The sequence below is a fragment of the Talpa occidentalis genome, unplaced genomic scaffold, assembly GCF_014898055.3.
Source record: "Talpa occidentalis isolate TD23 unplaced genomic scaffold, MPIMG_talOcc4v2.1 talOcc4.16, whole genome shotgun sequence".
NCBI lineage: Eukaryota > Metazoa > Chordata > Mammalia > Eulipotyphla > Talpidae > Talpa > Talpa occidentalis.
The window spans coordinates 78,237,775-78,243,774 of record NW_023601653.1 but is presented as its reverse complement, the minus strand read 5'-3'; positions in this window follow the sequence as shown (position 1 = coordinate 78,243,774).

The window sequence follows — 6,000 nt, the reverse complement described above, 5'->3', positions numbered from 1 at the left end:
AGCTCCCTGGCCGGGCAGGGATTGAACTCGTGCTGCAGAGGCTGCGGACAGCTTCATAATTTGTGTCTTAAGCCCTTGTGCCTCCAGGGAGGCCCCATTACTCACTTTTCTGCTTGTAATTTCAATGAATGTTAATTGTTACCTCATTTAAATCTGCATTTCTCTGATCCCAAGTGAGTTTGAGAATCCTTCTCTATGCTTGTCAGGCCTTGGGCTTCCTTTTCTGTGAATATACTCATAACCTTTGCCCATTTTTCTGTTGTGTCTTGCTGATTTCCAGGACTTTCTCTTGTATTGTAAGTATGGAGGCCTGAATAGCTTTAGGGGTTGTAAATATCTCCTTGCAGTTTACCATCTATTATTAATCTTATTAAGTTATGAATGTTAAATTTATGTATGGCCTATACTATACTTGTAGGGAGGATTGATATTTTTATATCCATCCTTTTTTGTTTTATAGTTTGTTTAAGTGTTTTGTTTAAGTCTTTCTCCACCCGTAGATCACAAGTATTCTCTTATTTTATTTGCCTGATAGTTTTACCTTTCACATTTTGACTCTTCATCCATATGGAGTCCATCTGTGCTTCTGTGAGGTAGAAACCCAACTGCATTTTTCCTCAGTGAACCAGTGTTCCCAACACCACCTAAACAGTTCAGCGTTTCCTCATTGATATTTAAGCAGCTCTAGTAAGATAGAATTCATATACCATATAACTCACCCATTTAAACTATATCATTCAGGGCCTCCCCGGTGGCGCAGCGGTTGAGCGCTGGGTTGCGAAGCTGCCCGCAGCCTCTGCAGCGCCAGTTTGATCCCCGGCTGCTCCCCGGCCACCAGAGGAGGGTCCCACATGGCGCGCAGACCTCTCCTGCTGTGCCCGCTGCTCCCCTCAGCAGTGTACTTCGGTCCTTCTGCCTGCTCTGCTCCCTGCTCTGGCTCTGGTGAATTCTCTCACCCTCCCGCGCTTCTGACTGTACCCAGTGCTTGTATAAATAAATAAATAAATCTTAAAAAAAATTATATCATTCAATTCAGAGTGTGCAACCATCATCACAATCAATATTAAAATATTTTTATCATGTCCCCCAAAAAATGTTTTTAGCCATCATTTTCACTAATTCTTGATAGCATTTTCATCAGCTCCAATGAAACTACATATCAGTTTCAGGTGGACCTGGATCGTTTCCTGAGCTCTTTGTTATGTCCCACTTGTCCATTTATTTGCCTGTCCACCTGTCTGGTATTATTACAACAGCCTGGCTTAAGCCTCATCTGCAAGGGCAGGTATCTCTTCTTTGCATTTCTTCAAAATCGTCTGGGCCAAAGCCCTTTGACCTAGGAATTCCACCTTTTAGAATTTATCCTGCAGATATAATTGAATGAAGCAAAACCATAGACATGCAAGTTTATTCACTGCATCATTGTTTGTAATAGCCCAAATCTGGAAACAAATCAACCCTTGCAAAAATAGAGGAACAGATGAATGCCGGTATGTTCAAACAGTGGAATACTATGCTGTTGTTGCAAAAGAAAAAAATGCCTCCTTGCAAGGGTACTTGACACAGAGTTGCACCAAGTGGACAGCAGCAGTCTGTCTTCACCTTCACCATTTTTCCTTGACCAAAAATGCACTAAATTGTCTCCAAGTTTGAAGCATTCAGAAAACCACGGCAAGATAGTGCCACCAGCAATGGGCACTGATTTCCGTCAGGTAATGATGCTGTATTAGCCAGTGGAGCTGCTGTGTGTGTTGCTGTGTGTACACACACACCAACACAAGTTGGAGTAGAATGGAACCTGCCCCCTGTTGTCAGAGTCACCCCAAAGGACTGGAGAGATCAATCATCACCCCAGCTGGTATAATAATGAATTGTTTCAAAATCAACTCATAATTGACATCAAGTAAAAACATGGCACCCATTAAAATATGACATTATTGAGGAAATAAAGTATATTTGAAGCTTCCAAAAAGGAAAAGATATAAGTTCTTTATCTGCTGATATGAAAGAACTCCAAGATATACTATTAAGTGAAAAGTAAGGTGTAAATAGTGTATATAAGGGCCTCCCCGGTGGCGCAGCGGTTGAGCGCTGGGTTGCGAAGCTGCCCGCGGCCTCTGCGGCGCCGGTTCGATCCCCGGCTGCTCCCCGGCCACCGGAGGAGGGTCCCACATGGTGCGCAGATCTCTCCTGCCACCCGCTGCTCCCCTCAGCAGTGTACTTCGGTCCTTCTGCCTGCTCTGCTCCCCGCTCTGGCTCTGGTGAATTCTCTCACCCTCCCGCGCTTCTGACTGTACCCAGTGCATGTATAAACAAAACAAACAAACCAGCAAACAAATAAATAAAGCATGCCTCTATAAAAAAAAAATAAATAAATAAATAAATAAATAAATAAATAAATAAATAGTGTATATAATATGCTGCCTTCATATAAAAGGGACAAGGATCTATATTCAAATTCACTTGTATACATATGAGTTCTGAAGGGATAGAAACATCAGAAACTAAGACTAGTGGTTTCTTTGGGGGTCAGGAGACTTGGGCAGATGGAAGGGAGGCATTTCACTGTCTACCTTTTGGCATGTCTGGTTTTGAGTTACATATATGCATAACCTATTCAAACAGTAATCGAAGACAAGGGAATTTTGGCTTAGATTTTTGTGAATTCATGCTTCCATGCAGAATTTAGAATAAATTTGTTGAATTACTGAGAAAATTCCAACTGAATTGTTGACTGGCCTAAAAACCCTTTACTCTTTCCTAATCTGTTCCTTCCACAAGGGGTCAATGAAATCTGTGGATCTGAGCTAGGAGAAGGCACTAGCCAGGGGTAGCTGGGATGGGAAACAGTTTAGAATTCAGGAGAAAGTCTCCAAGTTGTCTTTCTTTTAAACACTGGCCATTTAGAACCATCTATTTCACTCCAACCTCTTTGCCTAACTTTCCCAAGGAACCCCATCTCTGGGGAAGAGGGAAAAAGCATTACTGAATAGAAATCTTTAAAACACCTTTGTGAGGAATGGCTCCCTAGGTCTCATCGCCCACCTGGTGGTGGATTATCTTAACTGCAGGCTGAGAGCTTGAGAAAACTTGCCTTCTTGGAGCAGGTCACGCACCTTTGTTTGCATTGCTTATTTTTCTAAAGATCAGTCCAGCTTCTTGTCTGGAAGAACCATAGATTCCAAATTAGTAGCATCAAAATAATGAAATTTCCCAGTAATGAGCCTGAGACTAAAATCATGGAAAACCCGCTAATTATAGACCTAGCCTCCAGACCCCCCAAGAGAGGGTGCAGGACCAGGGGTGGCTATAGAGGCCCCCTGTGCCTGCTGTCCTTTCTTCCCTGGGCCTGGAGGCCTCCTGGCTCTGAGCTCCTGCCCCCTCACCCAGGTCAAGCAAGGTCCTGCCCCCAGGGAGGCTAAATTCCTGGAAACAGCAAAATCAGGCCCACATGAAGGTGGGGGCATGTTTTCTTCCCAGTTCTGGGAAGCAGTGGGGGAAGGGTGCTGGGAGAAGGAAGAGGGTAGAAAAGGGCAGAAAATGCCCAATATACCCAAGCCCATCAATTTCCTTTTTACATCTCTTTATCAGTGTTTGTGACTGAGCTTCTTATCAACAGGAAACGCCTGCCTAACGGGATGAGGTAGGTCCAGGGGGACTGCACGCCAGGGACCAGGAATTCTGGGTAGTGCATTGCTGCTGTCCAGCCTCGCTGACAGCCTCGTGATTTCCAGCACCCACTAGGCTTCCCAGTGTCTTTGCTGAATCATCTGGCAAACGCTTGGATCTATGGAAGAAGACAGCATACCAGACAGACCCCGAGGCCAGAGGGGTCTGCAGGAGGGAGCACTGATCACCAAACAGCTCAAGCTATGGAATGAGAATTGTCCTTGCCTCTGAGTCTCCTACTTTCTAGCCAAGTAACCTGTCAAGGTCACAGGTGACTTAGTGACAGTCGCCGCAAGTAGTCCTTCCAGTCTGTTTCCCTCTGAGCCCTCTGAGGATGGCGCCTGTGCCAGGCATTAAGGACAGGGACGGTCAGGTGCCTGGTATAGATTTCTAGGTGGAGAGCAAGGGGCCTGATTGACTGACTACTACGTGCCAGTTGCTTTAAAAATATTGGTCATCAGACTAAGATACTGATCTCCCAGATGGGCTCCCAGGAGGACAGGCTGAAAATCAGATTTCACTGGAGACTAAGATCAAATCTTCCTGCTGAACATAAATGCCCAAGAGGGATATCTGGGCCAAGCAAGGTTTTATCAGTGGCTGAGAGGAACAGGTTTATCTAGACATCTTTCTTTAAATTGGCACAAGACTGACCAGAGAGATGGGAACTGGCTGTTCTGGTAGGAGAGGCTGGAGGAGCTTTGGGAGCAGGAGATGGCCACTTTGCTTCCTGCCTTCAGTTGCCCTTGAGCTGCCACACTCTGCTCTTGGTGGTGGCAGTATTAAAGGAAATTCCAGTGTGCCTCTAGCCCTGCCCCCGTGTCTCCCTGGACAACGCCCTCCCCTCACTTGATCCTGCAATTGGTGATCTAGGTCAGTAAGAGTGGGTGGGTGAGAAAGAACAGAGACTCATCCAGACGTGACACCCCGCAGGGCAGCAGTGACAACACTTTAACCTGAAAACTGCCTGAAAATAGACTGTGTGTCTATGACATTATGCAAATCATATGCAAAGTCAAGAAGTCCTCTGTCTCTATTTCTAGCAAACTGAATGTGGCCCTGGTTCCAAGAGTCGCCCACCCAGCGTGACAATTGCACAGTTAGCATCAGTCCTTGTCCCAGGAGGCTGGACTCAGGACAAGCACCCCTCCACGACACCCCCAGGACTGAGTCTTTAAGGCATGAGGACTTGGCCAGCTCTCAGTCTGTTCATCTAAATGCCAAGTGAGGACTCAGAAGAAGCAGTGCACCCTCCATGCAGGCCGGAGAGGTGTTGGGTGGGTAGGGAGAGCTGTCCTGGGGGCCTGAGGACCATAAGGCCTCGGCAGGGGGAGGAATGGCCCTCAGCATCCAAGGTCATGTTCCTGGGATCACCCTTACCACCTTGGGCAAGCCGAGGATCCTTCAGGCCTTCCTCCCCCTCCTGCGTAGGTAAGGAGGAGGGAGACTGGGGTTCCCTAGAAAAGCAGGGCAAAACTGCAAAGTCAGTGGGTTTTCTTCTTCCAAAGCCAGGCTCCCCTGGGGTGCTGTGTAGAGATGCAGCTTGGACTCAGTGACCTCAGTGACCTCCAAGGACTGTTCTATTCCCGGAGGACAATGAGCCAATTTCCCTAACCCAGGCCCCCAGCCGGGCTTCTTGTAACTCCTGTGCAATTTTCCTTCTGTCCTGCTCCCACTCTCTAGCCATAGGGCCAGAAGCAAGGACAGGGTGGGGCAGCTGGGAGTTACAGGCTGCGGGCTCCGGCATGCTAGGAGCGTTCTTGTCTCCCTCAACCCTATCTAGGAGGCCCTCTGGGGGGGGGGGGCGGTTCTCAGCTGCGGGTGGTGGTGGTGGGGATTTGGGGGAGCTTCAGAGACACAGGCACCAGGACACTATAGGAGGCTCCAGGGTAAAGGCAACTTAGGGGGCTGCAGGAGCAGAAGAGGTCCTGCGGGGTGTGGGGGCGCCCTTTCTGAGGCTCCCCAGCGAGCCTCTAATAAAAGGCACAGATTTTCTTGGCTGAGCCTTCATATGGACAAGCCCTTCTGCTATCTCAGCACCTGCTTCCTCCATGGCACGTCCTGCCCCACAATTTCCGGGGGGATGGAGTGGAGAAGGGCCCCAGACACCGAGGTGGGTCTCCAAGTGGAGGAGGATGTCCTTCCCACTCTGGGCAGCAGCACTGACTCCGGGCAAGGTGGGGATCCTATTTGGGAGCCACTGAGAACAGGGGTTGCAAGCGGGCAGATCCAAGCTGCCTCTGCGTGAGGACACAGAAAGCGCCATTCCAGCTGGGGTTTTCGGGGGACCGTCCCCGCAATACCCAAGGACAGGCGAGCACACGCACATGA